The sequence below is a fragment of the Numenius arquata genome, chromosome 23 (assembly GCF_964106895.1).
Source record: "Numenius arquata chromosome 23, bNumArq3.hap1.1, whole genome shotgun sequence".
NCBI lineage: Eukaryota > Metazoa > Chordata > Aves > Charadriiformes > Scolopacidae > Numenius > Numenius arquata.
Window position 1 is genome coordinate 1866812 of NC_133598.1, and position 17557 is coordinate 1884368.

Consider the following 17557-nt stretch of genomic DNA (forward strand, 5'->3'; position numbering starts at 1 on the left):
CTTCCCTCTTCCATGACAAGAAGTTCTAAGACACAGCATAGGAAAACAGACAAGGTATGCGCTACAAAGTCCCAGAGAAAGAGGAGTAGGAGCCGGAGGAAGAGAAATGGCTTCAGTCTCACCTTGTTCCCAAGGAGGTGGAAGTTAGAGGAGTGGATGAGAGAGTGAGGAGAAGGGCCTGCTTTTATACTGCTCCTGCACCGCCCCAGGCCCACAGTCACCGCACGCGGGCAGTAATTTTCCAGCAGACTCACCTCCAAAGCAAAATATCCTCCCTAATGGCACACATTCTGGGTTTGTTTCCAACAACGCTGTCATTTTATTTCCTCATTTCTGACATGCTTTGTCCTCTATGCAGGTTCCTTTCATGTGCCAGGATGAGAGGCCAAAGGATATCTGTTGTGGTTTTGACCAGATTAAGCAATCAGAGCTACAGATGGCCCCTCCCCCCCCCTCTAAGGAAAAGAGAGGAGAGGAAGAGATAAAAGAGATTTATGAGTTTAGAAAAAACTAAACTACTTTAATGAAAATATTAATAAATAATGAAATAATAAATAGTAAAAAAAAAAAAAATACAGTATATACAAAACCGTATCAAGCTCCCAGGGTGATGATCACGTCACCAGCAGGCACAGGGGAAAGTCCCAGGCTGGACTCGGTGATGGACAGAAGCTGGATTCCGGATCTGGAGTCAGGATTGCTCGGATCGGGATCAAAGGCAGACGAACAGACAGGGTCCTCCTCAGATGTCGGCCATTGAAGGAAAAGAGATGACGCTTTGATCCCTCAGCTTTTATACTGAGCATGATGCAGATGGGATGGAATACCCTGTTGGTCAGTTTTGGGTCACCTGTCCTGTCCGCTCCTCCCTACAGGTGTGACCCCTCTACACTTTTCCGCTTCCGACCCTCCAACGGGGCAAATAACAAATTTACCTGACCTTGGTTGTTATAGCAATAAGTATAAGCAAGGGCCTCTCTGCATACCATTCCTTGGTATTATCAGGTCTTATCACTATGAGAGCGAGCAGTTTCTGAACAATATGCTGTTAATTTCAGAGTTTAGTTAGTTAGAAGAGGCCCAGCTAAAAAGGAAAAATTACTGAACAGAAAATTAGTTCTGTTTTACCTCAAACCAGGACATTCTACCATTTGGAAAATTCCATACCATTTGAATTGTGCTCTGATTATCATTACATCTTATCCATCAAACACATACAAATATATATACAGAAGTTCCTTATTTATGATTTATCTTTATACACAAAAGTTCATTGAGTTCTTTTAGTCCATAATTGCAGGTTTTTGTCATAGAAGACTCTCAGGGCAGAAAAGATGATATGAAATTCATTGTGGTCCATATCCACAGGTAGCATGTCCCTCTTGAAGAGTTTGCTGGACATCACTCGGAGAAGCTAGCTCAGGTTTCACCACCACTATTTATCCTGAAAAACACTTATTAGATAATGTTAGTATTATATAACAGTTAATATCATACAGCTCAGAATTGAGTATTCTCACCTAGGGTTAAATTTCCTTGAGGTACACATTGACTTTCTCCATTCTCCAGCATCACCCACCAAGTACATCCAGGTCCTTGGGCAAAAACAGTCCCACGAATGGGTTTGCCATTGCCTGAAGGAGGGAAAACCCAAACAGTTCTCCCCAACATATTCCTGTCACGCACCACAGGGACTCTATCCCCTTCTACATTATGTAAAATGTCTGATTGAGCAGGACCAGCTCGATTGATGGATCCCCTGGTGTTAACTAACCAGGTAGCTTGTGCTAGATGCTTGTCCCAATTTTTAAAGGTTCCACCCCCCATTGCTTTCAGGGTGGTTTTCAGCAATCCATTGTATCTCTCAATTTTGCCAGAAGCTGGTGCATGATAGGGGATATGATATACCCACTCGATGCCGTGTTCTTTTGCCCAAGTACTTATAAGATTGTTTTTGAAATGAGTCCCATTGTCTGACTCAATTCTCTCTGAAGTACCATGTCGCCACAAGACTTGCTTTTCAAGGCCCAGGATGGTATTCCGGGCAGTGGCATGGGGTACAGCATAGGTTTCCAACCATCCAGTGTTTCCTTCCACCATTGTAAGCACGTAACGCTTACCCTGGCGTGTTTGAGGGAGTGTGATGTAGTGTATTTGCCAAGCCTCTCCGTACTTATATTTTAACCATCGTCCCCCATACCACAAAGGTTTTAACCTTTTAGCTTGCTTGATTTCGGTGCATGTTTCACAATCGTGGATAACCTGCGCAAGAGCGTCCATGGTTAAATCCACCCCTCGGTCCCGAGCCCATTTGTATGTTGCATCCATTCCTTGATGACCTGAAGTGTCATGGGCCCACCGAGCTAAAAACAGTTCACCTTTATGTTCCCAGTCCAAATCTGTCTGGAAAATCTTAGCAGCCTGGTCCACTCTCTGATTGTTTCGATGTTCCTCAGTGGCTCGACTCATGGGTACATGAGCATCTACATGACGTACCTTTACAACTAGTTTCTCTATCCGTTCAGCAATATTTTGCCACAATTCAGCAGCCCAGATGGGTTTACCTCTGCGCTGCCAGTTGCTCTGCTTCCACTGTTTTAACCATCCCCACAGAGCATTTGCCACCATCCATGAGTCAGTGTAGAAATAGAGCATTGGCCACTTTTCTCGTTCAGCAATGTCTAGGGCCAGCTGGATAGCTTTTACCTCTGCAAATTGACTTGATTCACCTTCTCCTTCAGTTGCTTCTGCAACTTGTCGTGTAGGACTCCATACAGCAGCTTTCCACTTTCGACGTTTTCCTATAATACGACAAGATCCATCAGTGAACAAAACATACTGTTTCTCATTATCTGAGAGTTCATTATATGGTGGGGCCTCCTCAGCACGTGTTACCACCTTGCCTAGTGGCATTGTGAAGTCTCTGCCTTCGGGCCAGTTTGTGATCACTTCTACAATTCCTGGACGATTTGGGTTTCCTATTCGAGCTCGCTGTGTGATTAAGGCAACCCATTTACTCCAGGTAGCATCGGTGGCATGATGAGTAGAAGGAACTTTACCTTTGAACATCCAGCCCAACACTGGTAATCGGGGTGCCAGGAGGAGCTGTACTTCAGTACCAATTACCTCTGAAGCAGCTCTAAGTCCTTCATATGCTGCCAAGATTTCTTTCTCAGTTGGAGTATAGTTGGCTTCAGATCCTCTGTATCCCCGACTCCAAAATCCTAGGGATCGACCTCGAGTTTCCCCTGGTGCTTTCTGCCAGAGGCTCCAGGTAGGGCCATTATCTCCAGCTGCAGTATAGAGCACATTTTTAATGTCCTGTCCTCTTCGGACTGGTCCAAGTGCTACCGCATGCACAATCTCTTGTTTAATTTGCTCAAAAGTTTGTCGTTGCTCAGGACCCCACGTAAACTCATTTTTCTTTCGAGTCACTTCATAGAGAGGTTTCACAATCTGACTATAACCTGGAATATGCATTCTCCAGAAACCCACAACGCCTAAGAAGGCTTGTGTTTCCTTTTTGTTAGTAGGTGGGGACATAGATGTTATTTTGTTAATGACATCCATTGGGATCTGCCGACGACCATCTTGCCATTTAATTCCTAAGAACTGGATCTCTCGTGCAGGTCCCTTGACCTTACCTCTTTTCACAGCAAAACCTGCTTTCAGAAGAATCTCAATTACTTTCTTACCTTTCTTGAAAACTTCTTCTGCTCTGTTACCCCACACAATGATGTCATCAATGTACTGCAGGTGTTCTGGAGCTCCACCTTTCTCCAGTGCAGTTTGGATCAGTCCATGGCAAATAGTAGGGCTGTGTTTCCACCCCTGGGGCAGTCGATTCCAGGTGTACTGGACACCCCTCCAGGTGAAAGCAAACTGTGGCCTGCACTCTGCTGCTAAAGGAATAGAGAAAAAGGCATTAGCAACGTCAATTGTAGCATACCACTTGGCTGCCTTTGACTCCAGTTCATATTGCAGTTCTAGCATGTCTGGCACAGCAGCACTCAGTGGGGGTGTGACTTCATTCAGGCCACGGTAGTCTACCGTTAGACTCCAGTCCCCGTCAGACTTTCGCACTGGCCATATCGGACTGTTAAAGGGTGAGAGAGTCTTGCTGATCACTCCTTGAGTCTCCAGCTGACGAATCAGGTTCTGAATGGGAATCAGGGAGTCTCGGTTTGTGCGATACTGTCGTCGATGCACTGTGGCAGTAGCAGTTGGCACCTGCTGTTCTTTAACCCTCAGCAATCCCACAACAGAAGGGTCATCTGAAAGGCCAGGTAAGGTAGACAGCTGTGTAATGTCCTCAGTCTCTACAGCTGCTACACCAAAAGCCCATCGATACCCTTTTGGATCTTTGAAATACCCTCTCTTGAGAAAGTCTATGCCGAGGATGCATGGAGCATCTGGGCCAGTGATAATGGGGTGCTTCTCCCACTCATCCCCAGTTAGGCTCACTTCAGCCTCCAGTACAGTCAGTTCTTGAGACCCACCAGTCACACCAGAAATAGCGACAGATTCTGTCCCTCTATGATTCGATGGCGATAGAGTACACTGTGCACCTGTGTCCACCAGGGCTCTATACTTTTGTGGCTCTAATGTGCCAGGCCATCGAATCCACACAGTCCAATAAACTCGGTTATCCCTCTCCTCCTCCTGGCTGGAGGCAGGGCACCTCTAACGTCTGTAATTGGCAGATGAGTTTCTATGTGGACCGGAGAACTGCCCCCTACGAACTGGAGCAGCAGTCCTCCTGGAATGATTCTGTCTTCTATCTGCTTTACCTTGCAACTCACTTACTCGTGCCTGTAGGGCCGAGGTAGGTTTTTTATCCCACTTACTCATGTCCTCTCCATAGTCACAGAGGCAAAACCACAGGATATTTCGTAGTGTGTTCTGTCTCCTCTGAGTCGGTCTCATAGGAGAGTGTCTTCTCCTGACAGCTGCAACATTGGTCCATGGAGGGGAAGAATAGGATTTTTCCTCCATCCTAGACAGTTTATCAAACAGTTTATCAAACAGTTTCTCATTTTTCTCAATCATTTTCTCAGTTTTATCAGTCAATTTTTCTACAGCTGCTACAGTTAGGGGACGAGAGAGACTGTCATCATACTGTCACATTCTGCTAGCCACTTCACTTACAGTTAATGAATCGTCATCAACTCCTGCCCAAATCAGTACCAACAAAGTGTGGGAATACATTGGTGGTGCACTCCGTGAAAACTTCCACAACATAGGTTGTCTGCATGGCATCTCATCAGGATTTACAGTTTTATCCCAGTCACCATAAATCACCTCTTTCACAGCCAATTCTCTCAGGTACTTAATACCTTTCTCTATGTTGGTCCATTTACTTGGGCAGCATTCAATATCATCCTTAAAGGGGTATCTGTCCTTTACAGCTGATAAGAGTCGTCTCCAGAGACTGAAAGTCTGTGACTTTTCCCCAAGAGCTTTATCTATACCGGCCTCTTTGGACAGGTTTCCTAACTGCTTAGCTTCTGCACCGTCTAATTCCATGCAACCAGCTCCATTATCCCAGCATCGGAGCAACCAGGAGACAAGTGTCTCACCATCATTACGGCTAAAATCCTTTCTTATATTCCGCAAATCCTTCATAGAGAAGGATTTAATGATTATCTCTGTGTCTGAGTCCTCCTCCCTTGCTGGCACAGGAGCCTCTCCCTTATCAGCTCTAGAAGAACCCTCCTCTGCATCTCCGTCAGAAAAGTCCTCTCCCCTGCTGTCTGGCCTTACTTGTAGTTTGTCACTAGGGACAGAGGGCTTAGCTGACCTCCTCCTTTTCCTTCTGGTCACCGGAGCAACTTGTACCGGTGCGGATGGAGTCCAAGTAAGGTCAGTGTCGGTGCATATCGCATTTCTGCGCCAAGATTTAAAGAGAAACCACCCCTGCAGCCCATTTAGCAATATCAACACTAAAATAATGATTTTAGGAATGCAGCTGTCATTCACACTATTCAAAGGGGCTGCATCCTCTGTCTCTGATGATGACATATTCGCATAAGCAGTAAAGGGTGAAGTAAACATTCCCAAGGTAAAATTCGAAGTATAATTAGCAACAGAATTCAGTACGAAATGCCCGAGGAATCTAGGTAAAGAAACCAGCCATTCAATCATGGTATGGATCAAGATCAAACACAATACCAGAATACCACGTTTGAACCACCGCGTACAGACACAAAGAGCAAGTAAATTATACAACACATAAGGCAAATTATGCAGTGCCGAATCAAGTAACCTGGATGAAATCCCCATCAAGATATGATACAATATCCTGTCTAAAAACATGTTGTGAGCTGTCTGTTTTAATCCCTGAGAAAGCTGGAATTCAAACTATTTAGACAATCTACCAGAGCTCTAGTCGTACCACAGTCGAGCCCCACGTTGGGCGCCAATAAATCTGTCGTGGTTTTGACCAGATTAACCAATCAGAGCGACAGATGGCCCCTCACCCCCCCCTAAGGAAAAGAGAGGAGAGGAAGAGATAAAAGAGATTTATGAGTTTAGAAAAAACTAAACTACTTTAATGAAAATATTAATAAATAATGAAATAATAAATAGTAAAAAAAAAAAAAATACAGTATATACAAAACCGTATCAAGCTCCCAGGGTGATGATCACGTCACCAGCAGGCACAGGGGAAAGTCCCAGGCTGGACTCGGTGATGGACAGAAGCTGGATTCCGGATCTGGAGTCAGGATTGCTCGGATCGGGATCAAAGGCAGACGAACAGACAGGGTCCTCCTCAGATGTCGGCCATTGAAGGAAAAGAGATGACGCTTTGATCCCTCAGCTTTTATACTGAGCATGATGCAGATGGGATGGAATACCCTGTTGGTCAGTTTTGGGTCACCTGTCCTGTCCGCTCCTCCCTACAGGTGTGACCCCTCTACACTTTTCCGCTTCCGACCCTCCAACGGGGCAAATAACAAATTTACCTGACCTTGGTTGTTATAGCAATAAGTATAAGCAAGGGCCTCTCTGCATACCATTCCTTGGTATTATCAGGTCTTATCACTATGAGAGCGAGCAGTTTCTGAACAATATGCTGTTAATTTCAGAGTTTAGTTAGTTAGAAGAGGCCCAGCTAAAAAGGAAAAATTACTGAACAGAAAATTAGTTCTGTTTTACCTCAAACCAGGACAATATCCCAGACTGAATGGTGTCAGTGCAGGCAGAAGATGAGCCCCAAGTGCTGTTGGGGTCCCATGCAGGCAGGGGATGTTAGCTTGGGGCAATGAAGTGCGATTGCTTGCAACTCCCTTTGCAGGAAGACACCCAGCTCTGCCCCACAGGACACACATCCACAGTCCATCCAAAGGCTCCTCTTCCATTAAGGACATGCCACTTACTTCTCTCTCCTCCCTCTCTCTCCCCTCACTCCAACAGTCACTGGCCATTGCATCTCCATGCCAATGGTTTCAGCCGTCTTCCTCTCGATGCCCTTTGTTCTGGGAGAATATTTTCCAGGCTCTCTGAGTATGCAGGGCTGAATTTTCACTGAATTTCACTGAATTTTTTTGGAGTTGGAAGGGACCATAAAGATCATCTAGTCCAACTCCCCTGCCGAAGCAGGATTGCCCAGAGCATGTCAGAGCACGTTACTCAGGACTGCATCCAGGCGGGTCTTGAAAATCTCCAAAGAAGGGGACTCCACACCCTCCCTGGGCAGCCTGTTCCAGGGCTCTGTCACCCTCACCGGAAAGAAATTTCTTCTCATATTTGAGTGGAACCTCCTATGTTCCAGCTTGTGCCCGTTGCCCCTCGTCCTCTCACTGGCAACCACTGAAAAGAGTCTGGCTCCCTCCTCCTTCAACCCACCCTTCAGATACTTATAAGCATTGATAAGCTCTCCCCTCAGCCTTCTCTTCTCCAGGCTAAAGAGTCCCAGCTCTCTCAGCCTTTCCTCATAAGGGAGATGCTCCAATCCTTGAATCATCCTCGTTGCCCTTTGCTGGACTCTCTCCAGTAGTTCCCTCTCCCTCTTGAACTGGGGAGCCCAGAACTGGATGCAGTATTCCAGTTGTGGCCTCACCAGTGCAGAGTAGAGGGGGAGAATGACTTCCCTCGACCTACCGGCCACACTCTTCCCTAGGCAGCCCAGGATTCCATTGGCCTTCCTGGCCACAAGAGCACACTGCTTGCTCATCGTCATTTTTCTGTCTACCAGGACCCCCAGATCTTTCTCTTCAGAAACCAGGGCTGGGGTTTGGAAAGCCAAAGCCTATCTGGCGGTGAATCAGACAAAGCACATAGCACAAAATCTTCCAGGTAGGTCACCAGCAAAAGTGAGGCTTGGGCAAAGGCAGCCCCAGCACTGAACGGGACAGCTTCTCAGAGGACAGGGGATACAGGAAAGGTTACTCTCAGGGTTCTGGGCCTTGGTCTTTACTGGTAGGATTTGCTTTCAAGAATTTGGACTCCTGACATTCCTCAGAAAGTCTGGAGCAGGCAATATGAGAATACTTAACCACAGTCGAGGCGAATAAGGTCTGGAAAACATTTAAACCGATTGGACCAACACAGTGTCACTACAAGGCCGCTCACAGTTCCCTTTGAAAGTCCCAGCAGTCAGGGAATGCATCTGAGGACTGCAAGAAAGGCAATGGGACTCCTGCCTTCAGGAAGGGCTTGAAGGAGGAGCCGGGGAAGCACAGGAAGGTCAGCCTCACCTCAATCCCTGAAAAGGTGATGGAGCAAATCATCCTGGAAGCCATTTCCCAGGACTAAAGGACAAGAAGGTGATAGTGGGTGGTCAGCATGGATTTATGGAGGGGAAAGCAGAGGTGACCAGCCTCACGGCCTTCGTTGATGATGTACCTGCCTCTGGTGGGTGAGGGCAGTGCAGCAAATGTTGTTAATCTCCTCATCTCCAAGGGTTGTGATGAGGGGCACAAAGTCCAGGTAGAGGCCAGTCAGTCTTGGCGCACTGCAGGGACCCAGACTAGACTCAGTATTGTATAATCCCTTTTTTAGTGACCTGCAGAAGCGCCTGCTTTTTTAGCGCCAGCAGAACCGGCACAAGTTGCTCCGGTGACCAGGAAGCAGAAAAAGAGGTTGGCTCCGTCCCCTGCCCCTTACGACAAGGACATGCCCAAGCTAGAGAGCTCGGGAGAGGGTTCTTCTGATGAAGATGCAGGACAGGGTCCGTCTGGTGTAGATAAAGGAAAGCACCCTCTTACAACACAGTCAACCAGTTGGGCAGCCCCTTCTCAGGTAGATAGGGGAGAGGGTCCTTCTCAGCCAGCCTCGATACAGGATGATGCCTCAGATGTAGATGTAATTATTAACTCTTTGTCCTTAAAGGATTTGCGAAATCTAAGGAAGGATTTTACTCGTCATGATGGGGAGCCACTTCTCTCTTGGTTGCTCCGATGCTGGGACAGTGGAGCTAATTCCATAGACTTAGATGGTAGAGAAGCCAGTCAGCTGGGAAATCTGGCCAAAGAGGGAGGTATTGATAAAGCGATTGGGAATAAGGCAGAGGTTCTCAGTCTCTGGAGGCGACTGTTATCAGCTGTAAAGAGCAGATATCCCTTTAAGGATGATATCCAAAGCCGTCCAAGGCAATGGACCAGCATGGAGAAAGGTATTAAATACCTGAGAGAACTGGCTATTCGAGAAGTGATTTATGGTGATTGGCAAGTGACTATAAATCCTGATGAAATGCCATGTCAACGACCTTTGTTGAAAAAGTTTGTGCAGAGTGCACCGTCAGTGTATTCCCACACTTTGTCAACAATGGTCTGGGGAGCATCTGATACTGATACACCAACTGTAAATGAGGTTGCTGATAGGGTGCGACAGTATGAAGATAGTCTCTCTCGTCCCATCGGTGTTGCAGCAATAGAAAACCTGACTAAGAAGATGGCTGAACAGAATAAAACACAGACTGAGGCCATACAGAATATGAATAAGACACAGAATGAGACAATAGAGAAAATGACCAAGGCAATAGTTGAGCAAAACGAGACAATTTTTCACAAACTGCTTGAAAAACTTGCTGAGATTGGGAGAGAATCTTACTCTTCTCCAGCTCAGGCTCAAGTTGCAGCTCAGGCTCAAGCTCCTGCTCAGATCCAAGTTGCAGCTCAGACTGAGGTGCCTGCTCAGACCCAAGCTGCAGTTAAGACCAGAGTTGCAGCCATTAAGAAAAAACGCCCTCCTATGAGACCAACCAAAGGGAAACAGGACTCGCTCCGAGGTTTCCTGTGGCTTTGCCTCTGCAATTATGGAGAGGACATGAGGAGATGGGATAAAAAACCTACTTCAGCCCTACAGTCACGAGTGCTTGAGTTGCAAGGTAAAGCAAACAGAAGAAAGGATGGTTACATGAATATGGCTGCTCCAGTTCAGAATATGCACTGCCCCTGTCCAGACAGGAACTCACCTTGCAATTGGAGATGCTGTCCTCAGCATTAGGGTTGCCCTGCCTCCAGCCAGGAGGAGGAGAGGGATAACCGAGTTTATTGGACTGTGTGGATTCGATGGCCTGGCACATTAGAGCCACGAAAGTATAGAGCCCTGGTGGACACTGGTGCACAGTGTACCCTAATGCCATCGAATCATAGAGGGACAGAATTAGTCACTATTGCAGGAGTGACAGGAGGATCTCAAGAACTGACTGTACTGGAGGCCGAAGTGAGCTTGAATAAGAATAAATGGGAAAAGCATCCTATTGTAACTGGCCCAGATGCTCCGTGCATCCTTGGCATAGACTACCTCAAGAGAGGGTATTTCAAAGACCCGAAAGGGTATCGGTGGGCTTTTGGTATAGCAGCTGTAGAGACTGAGGGTGTTACACAGCTGTCTACCTTACCTGGCCTTTCAGACGACCCTTCTGTGGTAGGATTGCTGAAGGTTGAAGAACAGCAGGTACCACTTGCTACTTCCACGGTGCATCGACGACAGTATCGCACTAACCGTGATTCTTTGATTCCCATTCAGAACCTGATTCGTCGGCTGGAGACTCAAGGAGTGATCAGCAAGACTCGCTCACCCTTTAACAGCCCGATATGGCCAGTGCGCAAGTCTGATGGTGACTGGCGTCTAACAGTAGACTATCGTGGCCTGAATGAAGTCACACCACCACTGAGTGCTGCTGTGCCAGACATGCTAGAACTGCAATATGAACTAGAGTCGAAGGCAGCCAAGTGGTATGCTACAATTGACATTGCTAATGCCTTTTTCTCTATTCCTTTAGCAGCAGAGTGCAGGCCACAGTTCGCTTTCACCTGGAGGGGTATCCAGTATACCTGGAATCGACTGCCCCAGGGGTGGAAACACAGCCCTACTATTTGCCATGGACTGATCCAGACTGCACTGGAGAAGGGTGGAGCTCCAGAACACCTGCAATACATTGATGACATCATTGTGTGGGGTAATACAGCAAAAGAAGTTTTCAAGAAAGGTAAGAAGGTAATTGAGATTCTTCTGAAAGCAGGTTTTGCTGTGAAAAGAGGTAAGGTCAGGGGACCTGCACGAAACATCCAATTCTTGGGAATTAAATGGCAAGATGGTCGTCGCCAGATCCCAATGGAGGTGATTAACAAAATAACAGCTATGTCCTCACCTACTAACAAAAAGGAAACACAAGCCTTCTTAGGCGTTGTGGGATTCTGGAGAATGCATATTCCAGGTTATAGTCAGATTGTGAAACCTCTCTATGAAGTGACTCGAAAGAAAAATGAGTTTGTGTGGGGTCCTGAGCAACGACAAGCCTTTGAACAAATTAAACAGGAGATTGTGCGTGCAGTAGCACTTGGACCAGTCCGAAGAGGACCGGACATTAAAAATGTGCTGTATACTGCAGCTGGAGATAATGGCCCTACCTGGAGCCTCTGGCAGAAAGGACCAGGGGAGACTCGAGGTCGACCCCTGGGATTTTGGAGTCGAGGCTATAAAGGCTCCGAGGCCAACTATACTCCGACTGAGAAAGAAATCTTGGCAGCGTATGAAGGAGTTAGAGCTGCTTCAGAAGTAATTGGTACTGAAGTACAGCTCCTCCTGGCACCCCGATTGCCAGTGTTAGGTTGGATGTTCAAAGGTAAAGTTCCTTCTACTCATCATGCCACCGATGCTACCTGGAGTAAGTGGATTGCCTTAATCACACAGCGAGCTCGAATAGGAAATCCAAATCGTCCAGGAATTGTAGAAGTGATCACAAACTGGCCTGAAGGTGGAGATTTCACAATGCCACCAAAGGAGGTGGTAACACGTGCTGAGGAAGCCCCGCCATATAATGAACTCTCAGATAATGAGAAACAGTATGTTTTGTTCACTGATGGATCTTGTCGTATTGTAGGAAAGCATCGAAGATGGAAAGCTGCTGTATGGAGTCCTACACGACGAGTTGCAGAAGCTACTGAAGGAGAAGGTGAATCAAGTCAATTTGCAGAGGTAAAAGCTATCCAGCTGGCCCTAGACATTGCTGAGCGAGAAAAGTGGCCAATACTCTATCTTTATACTGACTCATGGATGGTGGCAAATGCTCTGTGGGGATGGTTAAAACAATGGAAGCAGAACAACTGGCAGCGCAAGGGTAAACCCATTTGGGCTGCTGAATTATGGCAAGATATTGCTGACCGGCTAGAGAAACTAGTCGTGAAAGTACGCCATGTAGATGCCCACGTACCTATGAGTCGAGCCACTGAGGAACATCGAAACAATCAGCAAGTGGACCGAGCAGCTAAGATTTTCCAGACAGATTTAGACTGGGAACATAAAGGTGAATTGTTTTTAGCTCGATGGGCCCATGACATTTCAGGTCATCAAGGAAGAGATGCAACGTACAAATGGGCTCGTGACCGAGGGGTGGATTTAACCATGGACGCTATTGCGCAGGTTATCCACGACTGTGAAACATGCGCCGAAATCAAGCAAGCTAAAAGGTTAAAACCTTTGTGGCATGGAGGTCGGTGGTTGAAATACAAGTATGGGGAGGCTTGGCAAATCGACTATATCACACTCCCTCAAACCCGCCAGGGTAAGCGTTACGTGCTTACAATGGTGGAAGGAAGCACCGGATGGTTGGAAACCTATGCCGTGCCCCATGCCACTGCCCGGAATACCATCCTGGGCCTTGAAAAGCAAGTCTTGTGGCGACATGGTACTCCAGAAAGAATTGAGTCTGACAATGGAACTCATTTCAAAAACAATCTTATAAGTAGCTGGGCAAAAGAACATGGTATTGAGTGGATATATCATATTTCCTATCATGCACCAGCTTCTGGAAAAATTGAACGATACAATGGATTGTTAAAAACTACCCTAAAAGCGATGGGTGGTGGATCCTTTAAAAATTGGGACAAGCACTTAGCGCAAGCTACTTGGTTAGTTAATACCAGGGGATCCATCAATCGAGGTGGTCCTGCTCAATCAGACCTTTTACATATTGTAGAAGGGGATAAAGTCCCTGTGGTGCATGAAAGGAATATACTAGGGAAAACTGTATGGGTTTTTCCTGCCTCGGGCAAAGGCAAACCCATTCGTGGGACTGTTTTTGCTCAAGGACCTGGATGTACTTGGTGGGTGATGTTGAAGAATGGAGAAGTTCAATGTGTACCTCAAGGGAATTTGACCCTGGGTGAGAATACTTAATTCTGAGTATGATGTTAGTTGTTTACAATACTAACAGTGTTCTATAAGTGTTTTTCAGGATGACACTGCAATGATGAAACCTAGCCGGATTGATCAAGTGGCGTCTAGTAAAACTTCTCTGATGATGGACATGTTACCCATGGGCACGAACCACAATGAATTTCACACTGTCTTTCTTACCCTGAGAACCTGATCTACTGTGAAATGGACTTAAGCTTTTGTATATAGAGATAAATTATAACTGAGTGATTTACATATATCTATCTATATATGTATGTATGTATAGATTTTATGGATGATAGTAGTTGTAATCTAAGCATGATGCAAATGGTATGGAATAAGGGGTGGAATGTCCCGGTTTGAAGTAAAACCGAACCAATTTTCTGTTCTGTAACTTTACATCCTAGCTAGGCCTCCTCTAACTCTCTGAAATTAACGGCATATTGTGGAGAAAACTGCTCGTTCTCAGAGTGATAAGACCAATGTTTGTGCTCCATGCCAAGGAATGGTATGCAGGGAGGCCCTTGCTTATACTTATTGCTATAACAACCAAGGTCAGCCAATTTCGTTATTTGCCCCCTTAGAGGGTCGGAAACGGAAAAAACGTAGAGGGGTCACATCAGTGGGAAGGGGAGGGGGAAGGGCCATCTGCCGGTCCGGTTTTGGTAAATTCAGCCGAAACCACGACAGGGTGTTAATACAGCAGAGAGCTGTGCTGCTGTTCAGAGGGATGTCAAGAGGATGGAGACATAGGCATGAGGTTCGGGCAAAGGAAATCCAAAAATCTCTTTATGCAAAGTCCTGCAGTGAGGGATGAAGAACCTCATGCGTCACTACAGGCTGCAGCTGATGGGCTGCAGAAGAGCTTTGCAGCCAAGGGTCCTTGTAGACAACACAAGGCAACACCATGCCCTTTCAGCAACAGCACCCAGCAGCATCCAGTGTGATCCCTCTTGTCTGCTCAGCACTGCTGAGACCGCAACTGCCACGAAATGTGTCAAGCTCACAGCTCTTTAGTACGAGAGAGGCACAGCCATACTGGAGTCCAGCAAAGGGCCACACAGATGAGTGAAGAATATTAAGGCAAAGCTCAGCTGGCTTTGAGTCTTGCAAGGGGCATCCAGAAAAACAGGCAAAAAGCATCAAGAACATCCAGCTCTACAAGACTTGTCGAAGACTGACAGAGGAAAATATGGGCCCACTGCTGTCTGGGACAGCTGATTCTCTGAGCTGTGGACAGAGAGCAGGCTGGGAGGACAGTGCTTTGTCTCTCTCAGTCTTCACCTACAAAGTCTCCCAGGCCACAGTGTCCCCTGAAGGAGCTGAAGGAAGGAAGGAGACACCTCCCAGTAATGGATGGGCATCAAATCAAGGACTGCCTGAGAAAAGGGAACGTGTTTTCTCCCAGCATTAGGGCTTCAGCATGCCTCCTTTCCCATGCCCCAATGGCCTCCTCAGCTTCGAGCACAACCCAGCACCATGGGAGAGGCAAGGAAACTTCCCCCAACTCCCCAGCGAGCAAGGCCTGACAGGACCCTGCAGAGCCACGTGCCTGAGGATGCTCAGAGAGAAGATGCGCTGTGCTCAGAAGAACCCTGGGTACAAAACCAGGTCTCAGACTACATCAAAAAGGTGATGCGCTTCCCTGCCCTGCAGGCATGGAGGCAGCTGGGATGCGTCCCAGGAGGGCAAGGGAATGCCTTCAGTAGGCAAGCTTCCTGGGACAGACTCTCCCTACACAGGGCGAGTCACACTCTAATTGTGGATTGGCCGTGTGTCAGCCTTTTTGTGTGAGGCCAAGCCAGGAGGGCGTGCTCTCTGCAGGTCCATGTCCCGCACAGGGCTGGATTACCCTGCAGCCAGGGCAGCTCCATCCTGGCCCCAGGAAAACCATATCCAAGCCCTGGGCTGTACCCCAGCACACCTCCAGGAAGCCCTAATGGCCACTACTCTCAGCACGTCCTTCTTGCCAGCGCTCCCACAGCTCGGAGGGCTCACAGGACGGTCAGTGTGCTTGGAAAATGGCCAGGCCATTGTGTCTCTTTATGGTCAGGGTCCAAAGCATGCGACCAAAGTGTATGGTGGTGTGAGTTTCTCCAGCTCTGGGAGGAGCAAAGCACTGCTCAGGTAGCGAGGAAGAACCCAGCTCCGTGGGACTCCACTTGGGGCTTTCCTTCTGCCCATACTGATGTTTTACTGCATGGGAAATCCCTGGGCTTCTCATCCCAGCACATGAAAGGAGCCTCCATGGTCTACTGGGCATGTCAGAAATGAGGAATTGAAATGGCAGCTTTGAGGGAAACTAAAATACACCCTGTGGCATGAGGTAGGATATTTTGCTTTGGAGGTGAGTCTGTTGGAAAATTACTGTCCATGTGCAGTGACTGTGGGCCTGCGGCTGTGTAGGAACAGTATAAAAGTGGGCTCTTCCCTTCTCTATAATCCACTCCACTTGCCCTCATCTCCTTGGGAACAAGGTGAGTCTGAAGCCCTTTCTCCTCCTTCTACTCCTCTGGGCTTTCTCAGCCCACACATGCCCCTTTGTCCCATGCAGGGTCTTGGGATTGCTTGCTATGGGAGGGGAAGGGAGCAGAAGGTGTGCCATGCAGAGAGGCTGGGTCTTGGTTGAAGTGTCTCCTTAGCTTTAGGTAGATGGGGATCACCCTGGGTCTGGTATCCTTTAGCGGGGCTCTTCGGAGGGGAAGGAGAGGCCTGTGGATGTTTCCACACAACCTCCAGATCCTGTCTCCAGTTCATGCCTTGGGTCCCTCGCTATAGGGTACTCCTCACCTATCTGTCATGGTCTGCTTCCCCCTGCCCTCTCTCACAGGCTCACCTGCAGCTCCAAGATATGTCCTGCTACAGCCCCTGCCTGCCCTGCGGGCCCTGTGGCCCGACCCCACTGGCCAACAGCTGCAACGAGCCCTGTGTCAGGCAGTGCCAGGACTCCACCGTCGTCATCCAGCCCTCCCCCGTGGTGGTGACCCTGCCCGGACCCATCCTCAGCTCCTTCCCTCAGAACACCGCCGTAGGATCCTCCACCTCCGCTGCCGTTGGCAGCATCCTCAGCTCTTCAGGGGTGCCCATCTCCTCTGGGGGCTTTGGCCTCTCCGGCTTGGGCAGCCGCTACTGCGGCACCAGGTGCCTCCCCTGCTAAACCTGCTGGCCATGGCCCTGAGGAAGGTCCCCACGGACCCAGAATATCATGTCGGACTGGGGACAGAGCGCTGTGTTTTGCTTTCAGTGTGTCTGAGCAACCGCAACACCCCTTGCAGAAGGACGGCTCCAGCTTGGGCTCTCAGAAAGCACGGCCCATGCCTGCCTTTCCCCTCTTCCACTCTCTCCTTTCCCTCCCGTGTCCTTGTTCTCTTGTGCTCCCCTGGGCTGTGAGCCCCACAAAGTCAGCCTGGGGAGGACCTGCTGGGCCTGCTTCTTTTTCTGGGGCAGGCAGATGGACACCCGGTGGGATCTCTGCCACAGCCCTGGGACACAGACGCCTTTCTGCCCCTGTACTCACTGCACTGGGGCCTTCACTCATCAACTTCCTTTCCTTCTTTTGACTCAATAAAGTTCTGCTGCATCCCAGCCCATGCCTCTGTGTCATCCTTTTCTCTGCAGATGCTCTCCCAAGATGCCCGGGGAGAGAAATGTTGTTCAGGGTTGGTTCTGGGAGGCAGCTACTGGGGATGGTTGTGCAGTGACTGTCAACACAGGTTTGCACTGAGTGTGCTTAGTCATGATTTGGTGTACCCTCTTGTTGCTAAAGAAGTTCTCTGCCGATGTGGGGTGTATCAGGATGGAATTACCCAGTATAGGTCAGTCACTACCATCACTTTGTTGTGTACACCTTTTCTTTTTCCTTGGTAAGCTCAACATTGTGAAGCAAGTAGTGAGGAGGAGGAGGGATGAATGTGTTACTGACAAGGCAGAG